The 20763-nt window shown below is 55.1% G+C and overlaps 1 protein-coding gene across 4 annotated transcripts in view; it reads right to left on the bottom strand.

The window, feature by feature from the left end:
* SEPTIN9 (septin 9) overlaps positions 1-20763 on the bottom strand; it is a 115574-nt gene that overhangs the window by 22553 nt on the left and 72258 nt on the right. Inside the window, exon 1 of one of the 4 annotated variants that reach the window (XM_066565537.1) lies at positions 4307-4365. The exons of the other annotated variants lie outside the window; for them this stretch is intronic. The gene's annotated coding sequence lies outside the window, so the exon portion shown is untranslated. Of the gene's footprint in view, positions 1-4306; positions 4366-20763 lie in introns of those variants that run through there. 4 annotated transcript variants of the gene reach the window in all.

The following is a 20763-nucleotide window of genomic DNA, read 5'->3' as shown; positions in this document are numbered from 1 at the left end:
TGCTGTGCTGGGTAGCAGGGAGCACTCCCAGGAGTCACTTGTCTAAAAAATAAAGGTCATAGAAATAAATTGCAGCAGAGCAGTGGATGCCTGAGATGCATCATGGGCACATCCTGGATTTGTGTGACCTGCTGTGCTCTGAGGGGAGGATGTCAAACCCGTGGTGCTGTCAGAGGCAGTGTCACCAAGCTGACCCTTCTGGAGCACTGCAAGGAGGGATGGGTTAACCAACACCCCATTGCTGTCTGGAGTCCCTGGCAAAAACAGGAACATACCTCACATGATTCCCCACTGTCATCTTAACCCAACTGCTGTCCCTCACACAAGGGGCCACCACTTCTCTGATGGGGCAGGGAGCTCAGAGCCTGCAGCTCTCTCCCACCAAAGTGTTCCTGGACAAACATCAAGCACATGGCAACAAGTGCTTGTGCCATATTTAGACCTTCCCTGCCAGGGAAACCCTGTCCACGTGGGCACAGGAGATGTGGAGATGGCCAGGGCAGTGCTGCACCAAGCAAGGACAGAGCCAGAGCTCCAGCTCGGGCACCGCTGACTCAGGACAGCTGCTCCAAAGCTGATTTTGCCAAAGGCTCGGGGCTGTTGCTCTGTAATTGATGCATGTCAGACACGAGCCAAAGGCAACATCTGTGAAGCAGCAGATGAAAGCCACCCCGTGGGGAGGGAAGCCCCTGGGGGCCCCCCAGGGACCCTCCTGCTCCTTCAGCCAGCTGGATGCTGTGTGCTGTGGGATGGGCTTGGCCAGGGGCTGCTGGAGCTGCTGTGCTGGTGCCACGAGGCTGCCACAGCCCAGGACACTGCAGGCAGGGCAGGCAAGGACAGCCAAGGGCTCCCTCAAAACCCCAGAGCCAGGGGCTGGTAATCCTCCCTGAGGGTCTGGGACAGGGATCTGCAGGAGATTGGGCTGCACTGCAGACACACAAGGGTTAAAGCACCCTCGCAGAGGCTGAACTGGGAATGTCTCACCCCCCCCAGGTCCTGGCTGAACCCAGCAGCTCCATGCTGTGCTGGTGATGCAGGGTTGGTCACAGAGCTGGTGCTCAGTGCCTGCACAGAGGAACCAGAGAGAGGCCAGGAGGCTGCACCTCTGCCATGGGCTCCCATCACCACATCCAAACCACCTCAACATTCCAGGGATGCACACACATCAATGGCAAAATGGCAATGTGTGGGGAGTAAATCCAGGAAACACCCTTTGGATGCTGGGAACACCAAGCACTGGCCACCTTTCAATGATGCTGCAACCAGTTCTGCAGAGCTACAGGCACCCAGAAGAGCAGGACACTGTGGATAACTTCCCTCCCCTCCACCTAACAGGTGATGGAAACACCATGGGCTTCCAGATTTGTGGGATGGGTTTGTGCAAACACAGAGAGCAGGTTCAGAGCAGTGAACAGTGGTGTATCAGGGTGTGAAAGCACAGCCTACCAAGCTGAGTATCCACAATGTTTTCACAGGAGAAGTGTGAATCACCTTAATCTTTCTTGGAGAATCGTGCCAGTAGGCTGTCACAGAGACATCTGTAGCTCCACAGAGAGATTCTACAGCTCCTGGTGAAGAACAGCTGGCTGTGGGGACTGCAGCACGTGCAGCCTCCAGGGCCTCTCCCCTTGGCACACTGGGCCAGTGACCACAGGCTGTGGAAACGGATCCAGCCTGCGGAGGAGGTGGCAGAGACACAGCTCTCCCTTCTGAGAGGATGGAGGAGTCTCAGCAAAGCCAGGACTGGATGTAATCCCAGCATGGCCCAGGCACTGCTGGCTTTTTTCAGCTGCCACGGGATCCCCTGGTGCTGAAGGTGGCAGGTCCCTGCTGGATGGGTGGGTGCCAGGGAACGTGAGGCACAGGTCACTCCAAAGCTGAGGTGGCTCAGGCTGGCACAAAGAGCCAGTGCCACAGACCCCTGCAGCACCAAACTGTACCTAATTAATAATAATTCCTATTATTCAGCTGCAATCACCAGTACCTGGCTGGCACTGCCAGACCCAAGCTGAGTCTGTCCCTTGCATCCCTGAGCATTGGGCTGCAGTTTCAGGCTGCCCAGTTATGTTTCTTTCTCAGCTTGCATTTCCACCTGGGTGCCAACAAACACGACCCAGAAATGGCAGAGTGTGCTTAACTCCTCTTCATTAGACCAAACCCACCCAAGAGCTGTCAGAGAGGTGGCCAGGTGGTCCTGAGAACGCAGGATGCTCCAGGCTTGAAGCTTTTTACTCAGGTGGGGAATAAACGTGTTTCAGAGTTTAAAAAAGTTTAAAAAATGAGGCAATGGTTCCTGCTGTGGTGTGAGGGCTTCCACAGGCGACCAGCCCCGAGTCACAAGTCAGGGGCACACATCACATGCGGGTGGAGCTGTGCCCGCCAGCCCCGTGCGCTTCCGTCCTCGCTCACGGTGCTTCCCCTCCCGCTCCGGAAGCCCAGTAGTCCCCTGCCCTCTGCAGCTCAACCCTCCTGGCTCTTATTTACAAGAGATAGATGCTCCCCATCACTGCTTCCCTTCCTATCTAAAACCCCCTGGCTGCTGCAGGCTATGCTCACCAGCGTTTCTGGGCTGGGAAGCAGGAGCCCATCCCAGGGGTGAAAGCTCCACAACCTCGAGCTGCTGCCCGTGGCTCCCAGATGTGGGGTGAGGCTGACCACCACCCTGCCCCGGTTGGACACGTGTGCTCCCATCACTGCTTCCCTTCCTATCTTAAACCCCCTGGCTGCTGCAGGCTGTGCTCACCAGCGTTTCTGGGCTGGGATGCAGGAGCCCATCCCAGGGGTTGAAGCGTGGTGCCAGCTCCACAACCTCGAGCTGCTGCCCGTGGCTCCCGGATGTGGGGTGAGGCTGACCACCAGGCTGACCACCACCCCGCCCCGGTTGGACACGTGTGCAGCACAACCCACAGTCTGACATTCTCATTCCTCCAACCACGTGAGACAGCAGCTCTAAACCACTTTAAAAACCTGCAAAGAGTTGTTAGGCTGTTTTCCTCCATGTTTAAAAAGGAGGAGATTATCATGAATAACCCCAAGTCTCAGCTTGGGCGTGCAGAGTTCTCTGGCCATGCTGCCCCACTGATCACCCTCTGTAAGGAGCTTCTCCCCCTGGAGCTGGAGCAAGGCTGACCCCAGAGCAGCCCTCCCTCACTGGGAGCACCCCATTGAGAGGAACCTTCCTGCACACAGATCTCAGCAGAAGCTGCTCCATCACCAGGCCCCATGCAGCCCACGCCAGTGGCCAGCACAGCCCTTGCTCTCCGCAGACAGGCTAAGGGTGCCTGTGCCCAGAAGAGTCTAAAAACACCCACAAAACTGATTCCATGAGGATGGGATCCACTCACTCCCACCCCTGTCCACCCGGCCTGGACAATGGTACTCAGCCCAGGAGGGACACGGGGACCCTCCCCAGCCCCCAGCCAAGGGACAGCACCCTTCACTGCTATCACCACTGCTCTACAGAGCTCTGTGCTGTGTAAACAAAGAGCCAGGCAGCGATCCCCAAACTCAGCTTGTCCAGACAGCGCTGCAGAAGGAACGAGCCGGGCCAAGCCCGAGGAATGGGCAGCGGGCACGGCTGAGTGTGCCCCGAGCCCTGGGCTGCACTCGGGACTGATGCCCCCGTCCCACGAGGCACTGACCGCAGCCACGGCAGAAAAAGGAGCAAGCCAGAGGGATTCACATCTCGGGGCTGCAGTTCAGCTTTTTTTATTCCCCTTTTTAATTTTTTTTTCCCGCTCGGTTTTGTTCTTTGACGGGGAGGGTGGTATGGATTCTTATTTAATTTCTTTGTTTGTTTCTGTTGTTGTCTTTCTTTACCAAAGGCAGCAGCGCCCCAGACGCCCCGCGAGCCCTTCAGCGGGGGCAGCAGCCGGAGCAGGGCAGGGGACGAGGGGGACCCCTCAGGGGCAGGGCAGGGGACCAGGGGGTGCCCTCAGGGGCAGGGCAGGGACCAGGGGGTGCCCCTCAGGCAGGGCAGGGTTTGATCTATTGATCTGCAGGGCTCCCGGACAATGCCGGCAGCGCGGCCAGGCGGTGCCGAGCCGCGGCCTCTCCTGAGGGGCACGGCGGCGCCTGAAGGGGCCGAGGCCCGAGCCCCCCGCAGCACCCGCTGCCCTCACCCTGGGCATGCCCTGCCCCGGCCGGGAACCCCCACACTGCCCTCCGTGAGAACCGCGGCACTCAGCCCCCGCTCTCTCAAGCCCTTTCCCCAGGATAATTCACCCCAAAAAACACGTTTCCCCACCACCATAATCCCCCCTGCGCTGCCCCACGGAGCCCCCGCCCCCGGGCAGCGGAGACTCACCCGCGGCGGCGGCGGCTCCGGCAGCCGGTGGCTCCCGCTTCCTCCCGCGCTGTCCTCCGCCTCCTCCCCCATCGCCCTTCCTCCTCCTCCTCCTCCTCCCCCATCACCCTGCCTCCTCCCCCTGCAGCCCGGCCCGGGGGGATGGAGCCTCTTCCCGGGAAGTTGCTTCGCCCCCGGGCGGTTTCCATCCCCCCGCCGCTCCGGGCCCGGCCCGGCCCAGAGGGGCCCGCAAAGGGTGAGAGCAACAAGAGTTCGGGGGCTCGTCCCACCCCGACTCCACGCAGGAGGTGCGGGGAAACTTCCACGGCAAATGGAAACTTCCACGGCAAAGAGAGAGGCTGGGGCAAGCAGGGCAGGGCCGTTCCTAGAGGAGCCCAGTTCACCCACTGCTCCAGGGCCAGGGTCTCATCCACATCCACATCCCCATCCCAGGGAAGCCTTTTGCTTCCCAGCATCCCGAAATTCTCCAGCAGAGCCCCAGGGCAGCCGCGGGTGGGTGTGAGTGCTGGGAGCGTGGGCTCACTTTGCTCTGCAGCTGCATCTCACATCTGGCAGGACAAGATGTCAACTCACCCCCACGGGCATGGCTGCTCTCTAAAATGATGTCAGTGAAGCTGAATGAAGAAATGAGCTGCCTCCACAACTCCTTCCTCCCTTATACCTTGATCAGAGAATGTCCCAGCCCTCTCCCAGCAGCAGGAGGGAAGCTGGGCTGCCCCACCTGGCCCTGCTCCCTCCAATGCGCACCCTGCTGTGGGGTGATGTCCCCTCTGTGATGTCCAGCAGTGCTGTTGGGACTCTCTCCTGTCACAGCCAAGGAGAAGCCAGCCTCCCTCTTTTGGGTCTGACACCGTCCTTTGCCCTACCCCATGACCTCAGGACTTTCTCTCTGCACTTCCCAGATTCACACTCCCAGAGAAAGGCCTGCAGGTGATGAAAGGGTTAAGACAGATGTGCACATCTGCACTCTTCAACACCCAGAGGATTCCCTTTCCCACGAACAGCCCCTGTACAGCCTGCAAGCCCAGGGCTAGTATTGCACTCCCTTTTGGACCTGCTACCAGCATCACCAGCCTCTGCCACACTCCTGCACTTGATGCCAGCCCTGCCACCTATGCCAGCAGCACCACAGCCACCCCTGCTCTGTCCCCTGCCTGTGGCTCTAGTGTGGCTGTCACCTTCTCTCTCTGCTTCTGCACCACCAGCAGTGGCAGATCTTGCTCCACCCAGCACAGCCACCCCACACCAGGCTGGCAGCAGCCCTCCCCACCACGCTGGGCTGGCAGCAGCCCTCCTGTGATGCCCAGCAAGGCTGGCACAGGCTGCTCTGCAAACGATGGGTGCTGAAGGGGGGGACAAGACCCACATCCCCCACTTTAGCAAGTACCAAAAATAGCAATTTCTGAGAAACCTTCACCCAGCACCCAGGCAGGAAACCCAGCCTCAATCTGCTTATGCTGCAGCTGCATGCAGATTTCTGCCAGATTACACCACTTTTTATGACTTATTAAAGCTCTAACCCCTATCAATGGGCATTAGTGTTTTAATCTCTCTAATCTCCAGGGAAATCCAATGCTAGATGCCAAGCCGGGCTTGCCCCAGTAGCAGCTGGGTCTGTTTGCAAGTCACTCCAGCCTTGTTTTAGCTGGAGAAAGGCAGGAAAAGGCTGTGCTGAGCTCACTTAGGTGCTGTGCTTGCACAAAGAATCAAGGGAGGATCTCAGGTGTGACGGTTTCCTGTCCCTGTCATTAAGTTGGCCACATCTGTGGCTGTGCAGAAGTTAAGCATCAGCACAGGGTTCACGTGCCCAAACTGAGACCAGCAAAGGGGTGAACACAGCGTGCTCAGCCACGTGAACCAACTCCTCACTCCTCTGAGTTAATTTTTAATTTTTTTCAGATTGAAATCATGGGCATACTTTAGTCTTGCCTGTGAGGGAATAAAAATATAAAAAGCTAGAAATAGAAAAGCTTTCCCTATGGTCACTGAAGCTCTGCAAAGACATTTCACAGAAACACAGACTGGTTTTGTTGAAAGGGACCTTAAAGAGCATCTAATTCCATTCATGGGCAGGGACACCTTCCCCTAAACCAGGTCCAACCCAGCCTTGGACACTTCCAGAGATGTGGCAGCCACAGCTTCTCTGCACACCCCCTGCCAGGACCTCACCACCCTCAGGGAAAAAGTTAGGGCACATGGGAACTCAACACTGTGTACAAGTTGTTTCCCAGATGAATTAACAAAAAATATTTTGTTTCAGCTCATATCTGCTCCTCCCCAGGAACAGCAGGTGGTGAGCCAGCAGCTCAGAAGGACAACAGTGTCATCCTTGGCCTCACAGCAAGTGCAGCAGAGCTTTGGGAGCACTGCTGGTCCCCAGGATGGCTTTGGTGACTTTGGGGTGTTTGCACACAGGAGGCGCTCACAGAGTGACAAACTCCTGTAAGAACAAATCCCAGAGTTTGTCTGGGATTTGCTCAGAAAGACAGCAAAGTGTCATCCTTGGCCTCACAGCAAGTGCAGCAGAGCTTTGGGAGCACTGCTGGTCCCCAGGATGGCTTGTGGGGAATTTGGGGTGTTTGCACACAGGAGGCACTCACAGAGTGACAAACAAACTCCTGCAAGAACAAATCCCAGACAAACTCTGGGATTTGTTCTTACAGGAACATCTCCATTCCTAGAAGGAGATCAGGGCCCTGCCTGTGCCTCTCCCCCTGCTCATTCCTGGCTCTGAGCACAGGCAGGACCGACAGGCAGAGGAAGGAAGCAGCTCCCAGTGCAGATCAGCTGGAGAGGGATTAAGTGACTCGCCCAGGGTCACACAGAAATCTTACAGCAGAGCCAAGAATTGGATCCAAATCCCCTAATTAGGGGTTTTAAAATCACAAACTCATTGTTCTTCTCTTAGAAAAACCTCATAAGCAGAGTTAGGAGCAATTCTAACAAGGCCTATTGCTGTTCTAAGTTCTATCAAGGGATTTGAACTAACTACAGATCCAGCTTTTAGTTGTGCAACTAATCTGAAATGTTGAGGAAGATTCCTGTCTGGCTTACACAATCCAACCTCTCCTGCTTTGTGGGACATCCCTGACAGTGAAAGCAGGTCCCCAAGTCACAGCCACACCGTGCAGGGCTGGTAGGGCTTGCTGGAGAGCACTCAGGGTTACACCAATGATGGTTTCAACAGTCCCTGAGTTTTTGGGGACAATCCCAACCAGTCCTTTGCAGCACAAAACTGCCCAGCAGTGGGGCTGTCCCCCAGCAGCCCTCCTCTGTGCCAGGCAATGCTCTGCCCTCAGCCAGCTCCAACCACAAATCCCCAGCTGTGAGGAATAACCAAGATCTGCAAATGAAGGCAGCTTCACCAGCACTACCCAGCCTGTGGGCAGAGCTGCCAACAAACTCCCTTCATCCCAAGCTGCCCAGCTCCTAAGAAAACATCAAATCCCTTGGGCACAGGCAGAACAAGCAGGACATGTTCTCTCCAGGAATGCTGAATTTCCAATTTTACTGCACCTCAGCAAGCCCCAGTTAAAAGTGCACTGTTAGGGCTTAGGAAATAATTTTAATTCTTTTGATATTGCTGCAATGCTGACTACCTGCCAGTCCCCAGTGACTGTGACACACAGATGGAAATTCTGCCAGCTATATTTATAATCTCAGATCAATAGCAGAATGAAAAGCACATCCAGAGACATTGGTAGAGCACCAGCAAACTCAGTGAAAAGTAGCATGACCGAGGGAAGGACACAAGCTTGCAGATCACAAGACCAAAAGTTAATTCTTGTTAGCATTGAAAGAGACACTATCACCTCTAGCAGGAACAGAAAGGATCTCCAGTGCCAGGAAGAGCTAAAAATGACCCCAAAGGTTTTCGAAGAGGCTGAGTGCAGGTCTGCAGTGTTACCACCCAGGGAGGGCTCTGGCAGGTAGCCACCATGGCCCCTTCAGCACGTGCAGAGTAACTCCCAGAGCATCTCTGAGACACACAGACCAGTGACATCTGCCCCTTTCTGGCTGTAGTGAATCCCAAGTCCATGGATGATGCAGTGTTTTTCTTTTGGTGGCTGAGCAGCCCATATCAGACACACCTCTGCAGGTATCCCACCAGTTCCTTCATGACAGCAGCTCTTTGGTGGCTTAAATCTCCCCAGAGAGAGAGAGAGAGGGCAGTGGAGCAGCAGAAACAAGGGGTGCAGGCACTGCCATGAGCACCCAGAGCCTTCCAGAGCTCAGGGAATCCCGAGGCAGCACAAGGAACAGCCACCCCTCCGTGCCTTGCCCCACAACAGCATCACTGCACCGTGGCTGTTCTGCTGAACCCACACCACAGCCAGGAGTGCCCCAGCTTCCACCACACCAGAACCGAGAGCCTGCTCCAGCTGCACATCTCCAGGCCTTTCCCACTGTCCAGGAAGGAAGGAAGGAAGGAATTGTTTCACACGCTGTCACCAACCATCACGCGCAGCTGGCACTGTCCTTGGCGTGAGTCACCCCGTCCCTGGGGAGGCCGTGCCTCAGTTCCTGGTGTCACATCCCAGCAGTGTCCCTGCAGCAGCCTCCCTTCCTCTGGCACATTCCTCCTGCAGAGGATCTGCAGGCAGGAGGCTCCTCACCGTGCTTGAGCAACCCAGCATTTTCCAAAAGGGAGCAGGCTTTGCTAGGAAGGCACTCCACAGTCACAAACATTTGGAAAAAGAAAGAAAGAACCCCAGGAAAGAAAGCACCCCAAGAAAAGAAAAGAACCCCAAGAAAGAACCCCATTCTTCCCAAATTCCTTTTCCCTCCCAGGGGGCACTGGATGGGGCACTGCCCTGCTGGTTTGGACAGACCCAGAGCACACTCAGCATCCCCCAGGCACTGCCATGGCCTCAGCTCTGAGCACAGGTTTTGCTCAGCAGGGACAGGTCTGCCTTGGCACCAAAACGCTGCTGCTCAAATCCCTGGGCCAGCTCTGCAGATGGCACAGCCCAGCCATGCCCAAGGAAACACACTTGGCTGCTTAGGAGCAATCCTCACCCCTCCTCTTCCTCAAAGGCACGATCTGCTCCCCCAGACACCCCCACAGATTATCACAAAAGGACAAATTATCCCCAAAAGGGGTAAAGCAAAACTCTGCACCTCACTCCACCAAAGCCCTGTGGAGAGAGGGGAGCAGATGGAGCCTACACAGAGCTCACACACTATGGAACACCTCAGAGAGCCCCACCACCACTTCTGCTCCTCTCACCACCAGCAGCATGGGCAAAGCAGACCCAGCAGCAGGGGCAGAGGATGAGTTTGGTGAAAAGAAATCACCTTTGCAAGGGAAAACAGCAGGGAGTGGAAAATTTGACTGCCTCAGTCACCCCAAACTTGTTCAAGTAGTTTAAATCGTTTCACCCCAAAGTGGCATCTCCTCTCTAGGTGGGGAGATGCCCAGGCAGTGACATCCTTGGGGGTCACAGCAACCCCCTGGCACAAACCAAGCTGCAAAAAAGCTGCTGGGGTGCCCTAACAGTCCCTGCAGGCCACATGTAGGGATACACGTCCCTGCAAGCTGCACATAATGGGCCCTTCTCCATCCTTTGTCTGCTGCCCCTTTTTAAACCTATAAACGTTTGGAGGTAAAGAAAAAAGAATTTAGGGCATCCTAAGCCTGAAAAGAAGGAAAACTCCATTCAAGCTGCCTGGCTGTCTCCTGCAGCTTAATTAATAACAACCCATCCCCAGCACGCTGCTGCAGCGCCAGCTGTCTCCTCGCATGGAGGTGCCTTGCTCTGAAGAATAGTGCTTTGTGTTTTGATGGGAAAAGGTCAGGAGGATGGGGGGGAGGAGGAGCAGGGCTGGGAGGGAAATGTGGTGCCTCCCTGCCGTTCCCAACGCTGGGAGTGAGCCCTGCTCGGTGCCCATCTGCTGCTGGCTCAGCTCTGGGAGATGGTGGCACCCCTCCATCACCTTGGGGTGATCACGTCCTAAAACACAGCAGGGACAGGAGGGACACAGGGAGAATTCTGTGGGCTGCACTCCCCCCCCACTGCTGGGAGGCCTGGGGAGCTCCTGATGCCACTTTGACATGATCCAGGACCCCCTCTGGGGAAATCCCTGCTCTGCTCTTATCAGGAGGCTCCCTGATAACAGCACAGGATCAGGCTGCAGGGAGCCAGCACTGTGTGCCCCTGGCAGCATTTCCAGGCCACCAGAAAGGGACATTTCCTGCTACCATTTGGCTTTTGAATAAACAAACAAACCAAGCCAGGCTCACAGCAGCAGTGGATGGATCCAAGGTGATGCAACAATGCAGCACAGTGGGGAAAAAAAGTAAAATGGACCCAGGTCTGGTGTGTGAGATGCCCACGGCCACCAGACTGCAGGGCATAGCCAGGAAATCACCTTCATTTCTGCTTGGCCACAGAGCCCAGCACTGAGCATCAAACCAAAACACCTCCTTGGATCCTGGGTACCACAGCCAAGGGCTCCTGGGTTAGCTATGGATGCTCTCTGCCATCACCCTGCCCTAGCTGGTTATCCAGCCTTCCAGCTCTCCTGGAAAAGTGATGCTCCTGCCCCAGCCCAGTGCCACACCAGGCTGGGCACTGGTGCCCAGGGAGCACCACTGACATGGTCACTGCCCTCCAAGGAGCACACAGCCAGCTCTTGTGCTCTGCCAGCTGGCCTGGCCTCTGCTCTCACTGTCCCTTTGGCCCCCTCCTTCTGCCACCCATGTCCCTCTGTGCCATGCAGGCAGCCTGGGGCTGCCCCAGCATGGAGACACCTCTGGTGCAGTGCAGGACTGGGGTGCAAAGTCCCATCCATGTATCTTGGAGAATAAAGAGAGACTAAAAATGGCAAAGAAAGGCAGTGGGAAACAGCATTAGGGCAGGTCCCTGTCCCACAGACACGTCCCCTAGCCAGGCACCAAGGCTTTGCACTTCACCCCCCAGCTGGGCAGGGGGAGGACACAGCCCACAGTGCCCCCACAGTGCTTCCACCCCAGGAAAAGGTCCCTGTTGCTTAGCAAAGGGCCATTCATCACCAGGACTGGGTGGGATGACAAAGGGTTAACCCACTGCAGCTGGGCCAGAAATACCATCCAGGACAAAGAGAGACTTCATGTCACCCACACTGCAGGGAGAAAAAGGGGCCTTAATCCGATTCCCAAAGAAAATGTGGCTTTTACAGCCCCGCCTGAGCAGGGCCCTCCAACAAGTTTTGCATCTACAGCAAGAGTTAACCCAGTCTGAGTTTGAGAAGGGGCCAGAAAATAGGAAAGGAAATCGCTTTTCCACAAGTTTGTGAGAAGGGAGAGCTGGGTGGAGGCGGCTGGACCCAGGCAGCATCCCTGCAGCAGCACCACAGGGACATGGATGTGTCAGCCTGGAAAATCTGATGGCTCCAAAGCATCCCTGGGACAGCCAGACCTGGGCAGTGCTTCCAGGGGATTGATCAGGGACTGGAGAAAGCAGCACAGCTGATTTCCCACCAGCTGTACCCTTTCCTAGAGATCAGTGAGGAACCTGTGAGCACCCCAGCACTGCCTGGCATTTTGGGGATGGTGAGGAGGAGCCAGCAGAGATTTTCAGAGCGTTAATGGCAGAACTCTGCCTCGTCCCCATGAGGACAGGGACCCCATGGAACACAGCTGGGAGGCAGACAGTGCTCACACCCCCTAGATGTGCACAAGGCCTCTCTGCCTTCACCTCCCAGCTGCCAGCTGGGCACACATCCCACAGTGCCACGTCCCTGCCCGAATCACAGCTGAGTCCCTGTGGTAAGTGGGGTTTGCCAGCCTGGCCCCTCTACCCTGCTACCCTGAAATGCTACATGCCCACTCCCCTCCTGATTTTTGGACAGACACGTCCAGGATGCCACTGAGCTGTACTTGCAAGGTTAACTCTTTCACTCCCATTTTGGTGATCATTTCTTAACAAACGAGGTTGCTTTACTGTACTCCACTCCCCAAAACCTGACGAATTTTGGGGATAAATGAAATAAAGTCCAGTTGAATTCAGCCATGAAATCACAGCACCCAGCAGGCTCAAGCTCAGGAGAGCCAGCCTTCCCTTTCCCCTGTGCTGGAGCAAAGCTCAGACACGTTACCCAAGGAGCAGCAGCTCCAGCCTGTGTTTCACCAGCCCCAGCACAGCTCTGACAGAGCCATAAGGAAATCACAGCATTTAAAACCACAGGCTATAAAAATTCCACCGTGCTCAGAGAAGGGAAGTCTGGATTCCCCATGGAGAGGCGTCCAGGAACCGCTGCTGCCGGGTCATTGGCCACCAAGCCATTAGAGCCTGCCACATGTGCATACCTCAAACTATGGTGGGAGGGGATGTGCTGAGGGGCTCTGGGGTCAAACACATTCAAACCCCACCACAGAGCTACCCACGAGCCCCACAGGCATTTTGATCTCAACATGGGCAATCATGGATGGCAACAGCATGGGAGAGGGCAGAGCTCCCAAGGCTAGCACAGTCCTCTGTGTGCTCCAAACTTATTTTATCTGTTGTGACATGTCCTGATCTGCACTCAGGATGCCCTTACAGCAGGGCACACACCCTGGACAGCTGTACTCCTCCTGGATGCTGTATCCTGCAATCTGGAATCACACCTGGACAAGGCAGCAGCACTTAGGGGTTCACACATAATCACAATTCTTGCTTTTTTTCCCATTTCTACCTTGTCTCAAAAGCAAAGCTCAGTGTTGTATGTGCACACAAATGCCCCATTGCCTGGCTCACCTATCTCCCAGGGGAATTTAGTCCACCAACCAACAGTCATTAATTAGCACCAGGAAAGTGGTGGACAAGGCAGCAGCACTTAGGGGTTCACACATAATCACAATTCTTGCTTTTTTTTTGCATTTTTACCTTGTCTCCAAACCAAAGCTCAGCCCAGTGCTGCATGCACACATAAATGCCTCATTGCCAGGCTCACCTATCTCCCAGGGAAATTTAGTCCACTAACTAACAGTCATGAATTAGCAGCAGGAAACTCTCAGCCAGCACATGTCCAACAGCAGCACAAAATCCCCTCCCACCCCAGAGCTGCACCACCAGTATGCTCCCTCTGCCACACCCACCATCCACAGCAGCAGGAATTCAATAAAATTCAGCAACTTTAACCCAAAACTTGCCTGGTGCTATGGGAGGCTGTTCCTGTCCTCCTCTGCTCCGTGTGTTCCTGTAAGCTGACCCTGGGAAGCAGCAGCAGCAAAGCCCAGGGTGCTGTGCAGAGCACAAGGCTGCTCAGCCCATGGATGGCTGGATACCCATGGCTCCAAAGCAGGGTTTAGGGGAGAGATGGAATGACCTGCTATTTACAGAAGGGCAGACACAACACCCATGAAATGGCCAAGAAATCCGAGCTAAACAGATCAGTGTGAGCTGGGAGTCACAGCACAGGGCAGCAGCACCAGCCCCACTGGATCCCAGCTGCTCCCCTGGCCCAGATCTGCTCTGGCAGAGCTGAGACAGTCTCAGCCCTGAATACGTCAGCCCAGATCCATCCCGGATGCTCCTTCCCTAAATGAAGTGTGGTCACACTGGGATGGATATAAAAAGCCTAGCCTGAAATCCTCTGGCATAAAGCCTTTCCTGCAGCCCTGGCTGCTTCCAAGGGCTGTTTGACAGGGGAACAGTGGGATACAGAGGGGAGAAATTGGGATACAGAGGGAAAGAGCAGTTCCTGGGGGTTCACACTGACACAGCCCAGGCTGCCATGCCCAGCACCCCCATTCTCTGCCAGATTAAGGCAAGAGGGAAAACCCCTGTGCATGGCAAGTCCAGGTGGTCCCACTGCATCACCTAAACATGCATGTCACAGCCACTGGGCAAACAGTCAGGAGAGGCAAGACAAGGCTGCAAAGGGGCCGTTCAAATTATTAAAAAATAGAAAAAGGAAAGAAAAAAGTGAGGCTCAGAGCTGGGCCGGTTTGCAGAGCTCCAGGCCTGGGCCACAGCACAGAACAAACTGCAGGGACACAGTGGGACCAGAGCACTGTGTGACCCAGCTGCCACCCCCAGGCCCAGGGACCACCGAGCCTCTGTGTCTCCCCATCCCAAACCCCACTGGGGACCCCAGCTCTTGTTCCCTGAACCCCACTGCAGGGACCCCCAGCCCTGTTCCCTGAACCCCAGTGCAGGGACCCCCAGCCCCGTTCCCTGAACCCCACTGGGGACCCCCAGCCCCATTTCCCAAACCCCAGTGCAGGGACCCCCAGCCCCATTCCCTGAACCCCAGTGCAGGGACCCCCAGCCCATTCCCTGAACCCCATGCAGGGACCCCCAGCCCCATTCCCTGAACCCCAGTGCAGGGACCCCAGCTCTGTTCCCTGAACCCCACTGGGGACCCCCAGCCCCATTCCCCAAACTCCATTGTGAGGACCCCCAGCCCTGTTCCCTGAACCCCAGTGCAGGGACCCCAGCCCTGTTCCCTGAACCCCAGTGCAGGGACCCCCAGCCCCATTCCCTGAACCCCAGTGCAGGGATCCCCAGCCCCATTCCCTGAACCCCACTGAGGGGACCCCCAGCCCCATTCCCTGAACCCCATGCAGGGACCCCCAGCCCATTCCCTGAACCCCACTGAGGGGACCCCCAGCCCCATTCCCTGAACCCCAGCGCAGGGACCCCCAGCTCCATTCCCTGAACCCCACTGTTTGGGTTGGGGCATGATGGGCAAGAGAAGGGGGGAGCAGGAGGCTGTTTTTGGGGAGCACTTCCCACACAGGCACTGAGAGCCACAGAAAGGGGCTGGGCACAGGAGCCCTGCACCCACCAGGGCACACAGGGATGCTCAGGAGGGGGGTGTTCATCAGGACAAGGGACCATAAAACACCAAGAAGTTCCTTTTCCACATCAGTTCACAGCCAACTTGCAGAGCAGAAACCAAGGAGTGAGGCTGCCCTGGGCTGCCAGGCCTCCCTTACATCACCAGACACGCTCCCCCAATGTCACAGGAATGCATTGGCCAAAAGCAACGTGAGAGCAGCTCCAGCAGCCCCACATCTGCCAGCCTGGGGAGGCTGAGCAGCCCTTCCCACCTGGTAAAGGCAGAGCTTCTGCTCTGTGACACTCACTGCAGCTCAAAGGTCACAGGCCCTAAAGGGGTTTGAGGTTTTCAGCTCTGCAGGATACAGCTCTCATGTCTGACACCCTCCTGAAGCTGAGAGCAGAGAATGCTGCTGACTTCAGCCTCTTCTTGGGGGCCCAGGTCCCCCCACAACCCACAAGAATGCTTGGGAATCTATCAACCATCAGTGACATTTTTTAACCTGAAGAAAAAGCATTGAGGGCTTTAAGACCCCAGATCCAGAGTTTGGGACCATTCAAGCAAAGGCTGTGGGGGAAACTTAATTTCTAGAAACTTATTTTCTATTACCTGCACAGATGCAAACCCCACCTGGCCCAAACTCAGCAGGGACCCCAAACTCAGCAGGGACCCCAGCACAGGCAGCACCTTCCCCTTCCCTGGCACTGCCAGCAGCCAGGGCTGCTTCTCACCTCAGGCCTGCAGGAGCTGGCTGAGGATGGCCCATCTGCATCAGGGTCCCATTCTTCTGCCAGCTGGCACCCCAGGGAGCCCCCACCTCCTGGTGCCACCCCATGTCACCCCCAGGACCTGATGCCACCCTCTGTGACTCCCCTGTCCCACTCTCTGCCTGCTCAGCTGGTGCAGAGGCTCAGCCCAGCACATCCCATCCCACAGGGGCCCTGAGCAGTGGCAGAGCCACCTCCCTCAGCACAGGCCCTGACAAATCATTCCCTGTGACAATGCCTGCAGCACATCCCTGGGATTCCCCCCCTGCTAAACCATTGCTCTGTTTTTCCCCTCCTTACCCTTCAAACCCCCACACACCCATTGCACAGCCACATTTAGCTTCCCCACCCCACAGATCCCCACTGCAGATGGAGACTCCAGCACAGCCCTTGCCACAGATTTTTACTCCCTGAGGCTGAGCAGGGCTCAAGCAGAGACTTACTCAGCCAAGGATGATGATGATGATGATGATGGTGCACGCTGCCCAGTGCCCACGAGAGCCAAGGATGCTTCAGCACCTATTTCAGCTGCTGCCCCAGAGAGCCTGCCCCCAACTTCTGAAAAGTTTCCCTCGATTCCCTTGGAAAAGGTCTCACAAAGCAGATCCCTCCTGGCTCTCTGCCTCCCTCACCAGCAGACATGAAAAGCACTCGAGTTTCTCCCCGGGTAACGCGGGTAAAAGCCTCCAACATCAAAGGCACCACACAAGAGTTCTCTCCCCCCCATTCCTCCCAGGCACCAGTGCTGGGGCTGCCTCCCTTGAAAGCACAGCAACCTCAGTGGTTGAGGCGCCAACTGTGCTGAAAACACAGTTTGCATTTTTTTTTTCTGCCTTTTTTTTCTTTCTGTCTTTTTTTTTTAATAAAATCAGCCACAAACTGGGGAACTTGGGAGCAAATCTGGGCCAGGCTCTCCTTTGGGGGCAACACAACCAGCGCGGTCTGGTGGGGTTTTGCCCACTGTCTGCTGTGTGGTCAGCCCAGAAAAAGGGGAGCAAAAATATCCCTTGTGCCAGTTCTGCCTGCTCATTGCCCACACTAAAGGAAGCCACTGAGTGTCCTGAAGCAAAACCACAAACACCCTCCAAGTGAGCAGATTCCCATGGATTTCTCAGCAGCTTCTGCAACTCCTGCCCCCCCATCTGCAAAAGAGGAACAACATCTACCCCTTGGTAGATGGGTATCTACATCTTCACCCTGCTTGGTGAAGCACTTTGATATCTGCACAGCAAAGCAGGGTGAGGGAGGGGTGTTTACCTTCCTGGAAACAGGGAGCAGCTTTTACACCCAAACCAACAAAATTCCAGGGCAGAGGGAGCAGTTGCAGATGCAGCAGGAACAGACACGGATCCAAAAAATGAGGAGGACTTAAAAAATAGCTTCAAACACCACAGGGATTTCAAAAACTCCTAGGAGCACATGGTTTTTTGGCCTGTTTCAGAGAGTTCCTCATCCCTCCATCCCACACAGCAGTTGTTCCTGCCAGATCACTGCCTGCCCGGGAATGCTGGGTTCATTTTATTGCTGCAGCATGGAAACAAGCCTGGTTTGCAGGGGGGAGGTGGGAGTGCTCTGCTGTTTAACACTTGGCTGTGTTCATGCTGTGATTAATATCACCCAACACACAGATACCAGATGTGCTCGGGGCAGGCTGGAGCGTATCCTAAATTGCACCAAGATGGAATTTTTGGGCAATTTTCAGGGAGTGCTGAAGGCAGGCACTGATGGGAGAGCAGAGATTTACACAGATAGGCAAGAAAAGAGAATTCTGTGGGGTTATGGCACTGGTCATAACCCCTGGGCCAGCTGCAATGCTATGGGCTGTGCTTATTATCAGCACCTTGTCATTTTGGGGGCAATTACTCCAATTCCCATCCATCTGTGGGTCTGATTTCCACATGCTCACAGCAAAAAACACTTCAGTTTTACCCCTGCTTCTGCTGATCTCATGGAACTTTAGCTTCAGGAAGAAATTACTGGTTCAGGAGCAGCAAATACTGATAAGGTTGGATCTCTCCATGCTGCTTCCCAATGTCCCACTCCTAAGCAAATCCATCAGCAGCTTCTCCCCACCCCTTCGGGGAGGAGTGCCCTGGGGTCACCTACATGGGTGTCCCTTTAATTAGAACCAAATCCTGGAGCAGCACTGGAGATTCATTCCAGCTTTTTGGAGGCCACACACTGCCCTGATGGACAGCTGACCTCGACCAGGCTGCTCATTGCTGGGTGCAGGGTGATGTGGGGCTTTGCCTCATGGCCTGTCCCTGTGCAGTGTGACACAACCCAACACTTCTCCAGGATGGGGAGCCCCTGGCTGTGCCAAGCAGCCCCAGAGCAGCAAAGTCCCTCTGGAGCTCCACCGAGGGACCCAACCTGCAAACACAGGGGTCCAAGTAAGGAGGAGATCTGCTAGAATACCTTCAGCATGTCAGAACTGTGTGATGCCCCAGGCCCTCACCATGGAACTTCAGAAACCTCTCTTCTCTGTGCAGGGTTCCCTCCTGCTGATCCCACCCACGGGACATAGCTGGTGTCCTCCAAAAATGAGTTCAGGCCGTGCCTGTACCTGCTGGTTTTCACTTTTCTTCTTTGCCCAGATTTGGGAGCTGAGCTTTGGATCATTCTCACCTCCCCCAGACCAGGTCAGCCCCACACAGAGGTGCCCAGCTGTGCTCCACACCCCATTTCAGTAGCTCTGGGTGCTGCTGATGACATGGCAGCACCAGTGTCACCAGGGCTGTCCCACAGGACACAAACCTGAGAAGAAAGAGGGTCCAGGGCAGAGAAAACAGTGCTAGCTGTGTCTTCTGAAAAGAAGCAACAAACCAGAGCATTTCTACTCCCTGAAACTCCATGGATGTGCTTGCTGCCAGCAGGGAAAAAGTGGGAGCCTGTCTGTCTGTCCAGGCAGGACCTGCAGCGACTCTGAGCGTGAGAAATCCCAAATTCTGCTTCCCACAGGGCTGCCTTTGTGCTTCTGCTGAAATGGTGAGGTCTGGTTGGCACCTAAAGCCTGGTTTGGGGGCTCACCAGGGCAGGAGGGAGGGACAAGTCTCTGCAGGCTCCCAGCTATGGCTACAGAGGATTTCTCCAAGTGAAGCATCTCTCTGTTCCTCCTCCGTTTTTTCCCACCACGGGTCCGTGCTGTGCATGCAAAACCAGCACTGAGCTGTGAATTTACACCCAGAAACCAAAAGTAAAAGATCCCCATTATTCACTTCTGTGAGCAAAGGTTAAATCCTACCAAATACATCAGCTTTTGTGGACAGGACGAGCGTTTGGCAGGCAGCAGGAAGGAACAGGAACGTGGGAATTCCTCCTACGACTTGGCAACAGCCTCTTCCCCCAGCACGGGAGCTCTCTGGGGTCTGCTCAGCCTCTGCCAAGCTGAGAAAGCCCCTCATTCAAGCACTCAGTAATCTCACAGGACATCCTGTAGCTCAAGGAGTTGTTTAAATGAGGGCCTGGATGGATTCAAGCTGCCGAATTGTTGGAGAGAGCAATAGGAAAGGTGGGGTGGCAGAGCTGGAGCTGTGGTGTCCTGACCTGCTCTTTGGAGAAACACCTCAACACTGAATACAGAAAGTGTCTGCAGCAAATCAGCTGTGCTGAGCTGTCCCACAATGTCTGCCTGCCATGGGCTCCACCACAAGGTGAAAGAAGCCCCTGTTAGCATTTCCTGGAGGTCTGAGAGGGGCATCCTGCCTCTTCCTGCCTCACCCCAGCTGCTCCCATCCTCCCAAGAGCACATCCTGGGGTTTGATGCCCTTCCAGCCACAGGGTGAGGGGGCAGTGCTGGCTTCAGAGGCACAAGGAGAGCCAAGACATCCACCCTAAAAGATATTTAGGCACCTAATTCCAATTAGGCTGTAATACTCCTCAGGAGATTGCAGAAGATAGATAGATAGATAGATAGATAGATAGATAGATAGATAGATAGATAGATATAGATAGATGATAGATAGAGATAGAGATAGATAGATATAGATAGATATAGATATAGATAGATAGATATAGATAGATAGATATAGATAGAGATAGATAGATATAGATAGATATAGATATAGATAGATAGAGATAGATAGATATAGATAGAGATAGATAGATATAGATAGATGATAGATAGATAGATAGATAGATAGATAGATAGATAGATAGATAGATAGATAGATAGATGAACCAATATTTGAGAGATGTTTTGGGGCAGACCTGGATCCATCCCTTGAGGGATGCAGGCAGGTCCAGCACAGCCCCCCTCTACATCCCTGCCCTTCCCATCCCAATCCATGCTCCTTCAGAGCACATCAGGGCAAGGCAGAACCCCAGCCTCACAGAGACTGGCTAAAACTCACTCCCTGGGCTCCAGATCACCCATTCATCTCAGATTTAAGATGAGTTTAATAAAGATTTAAGCCAAACTTTGTCCTCCCTACAGACCTGTGGTTCAGCAAGATGAGCACTGCCCCCTGCCCTGCACAGAACCTTTCAAGGAGCCCTTTCCAAAGCTCTTCCCAAACCTTTCTGTGCCTGTCCCAGTGCTGCAGCCCCAGGGCTCTGTGTCCCTCTGTGGGAAGGAGGGCACATCCCTCCCACACAGGGACACCCTGACCCGCAGTGACACGGAGGGAAGGGCACACCAAGGGTCAGCCAGCCAGGAGAGCAAAAATAAATCCCTCATGCAGGGATTACACAGGCACTGCTCCCTCCTGCAGCCCCACAGCTCCAGCACAGCTGCTCAGCACACCCTGGGGCTGCCTGGAGGGTGCCAGGGTAGCCAGGACACTCCTGGGGAAGGATGTTCCCTTTCCCCATAAAGTCCCCCCCTTTCCCCCGCCCCACCTGGAGCCCTGTGGATCCAAGGCTGCTGCATGAGTATCTCCTTCACCAGCTGATGGGGCAGGGAGGGTAAAAGCAGCCCTGAATCCAAGCACCTTTTGGGGT

The sequence above is a fragment of the Molothrus aeneus genome, chromosome 25, assembly GCF_037042795.1.
Source record: "Molothrus aeneus isolate 106 chromosome 25, BPBGC_Maene_1.0, whole genome shotgun sequence".
Lineage (NCBI taxonomy): Eukaryota > Metazoa > Chordata > Aves > Passeriformes > Icteridae > Molothrus > Molothrus aeneus.
The sequence above is the reverse complement of the archived record's forward strand: the minus strand, read 5'-3'. Positions and strand labels throughout refer to the sequence as shown.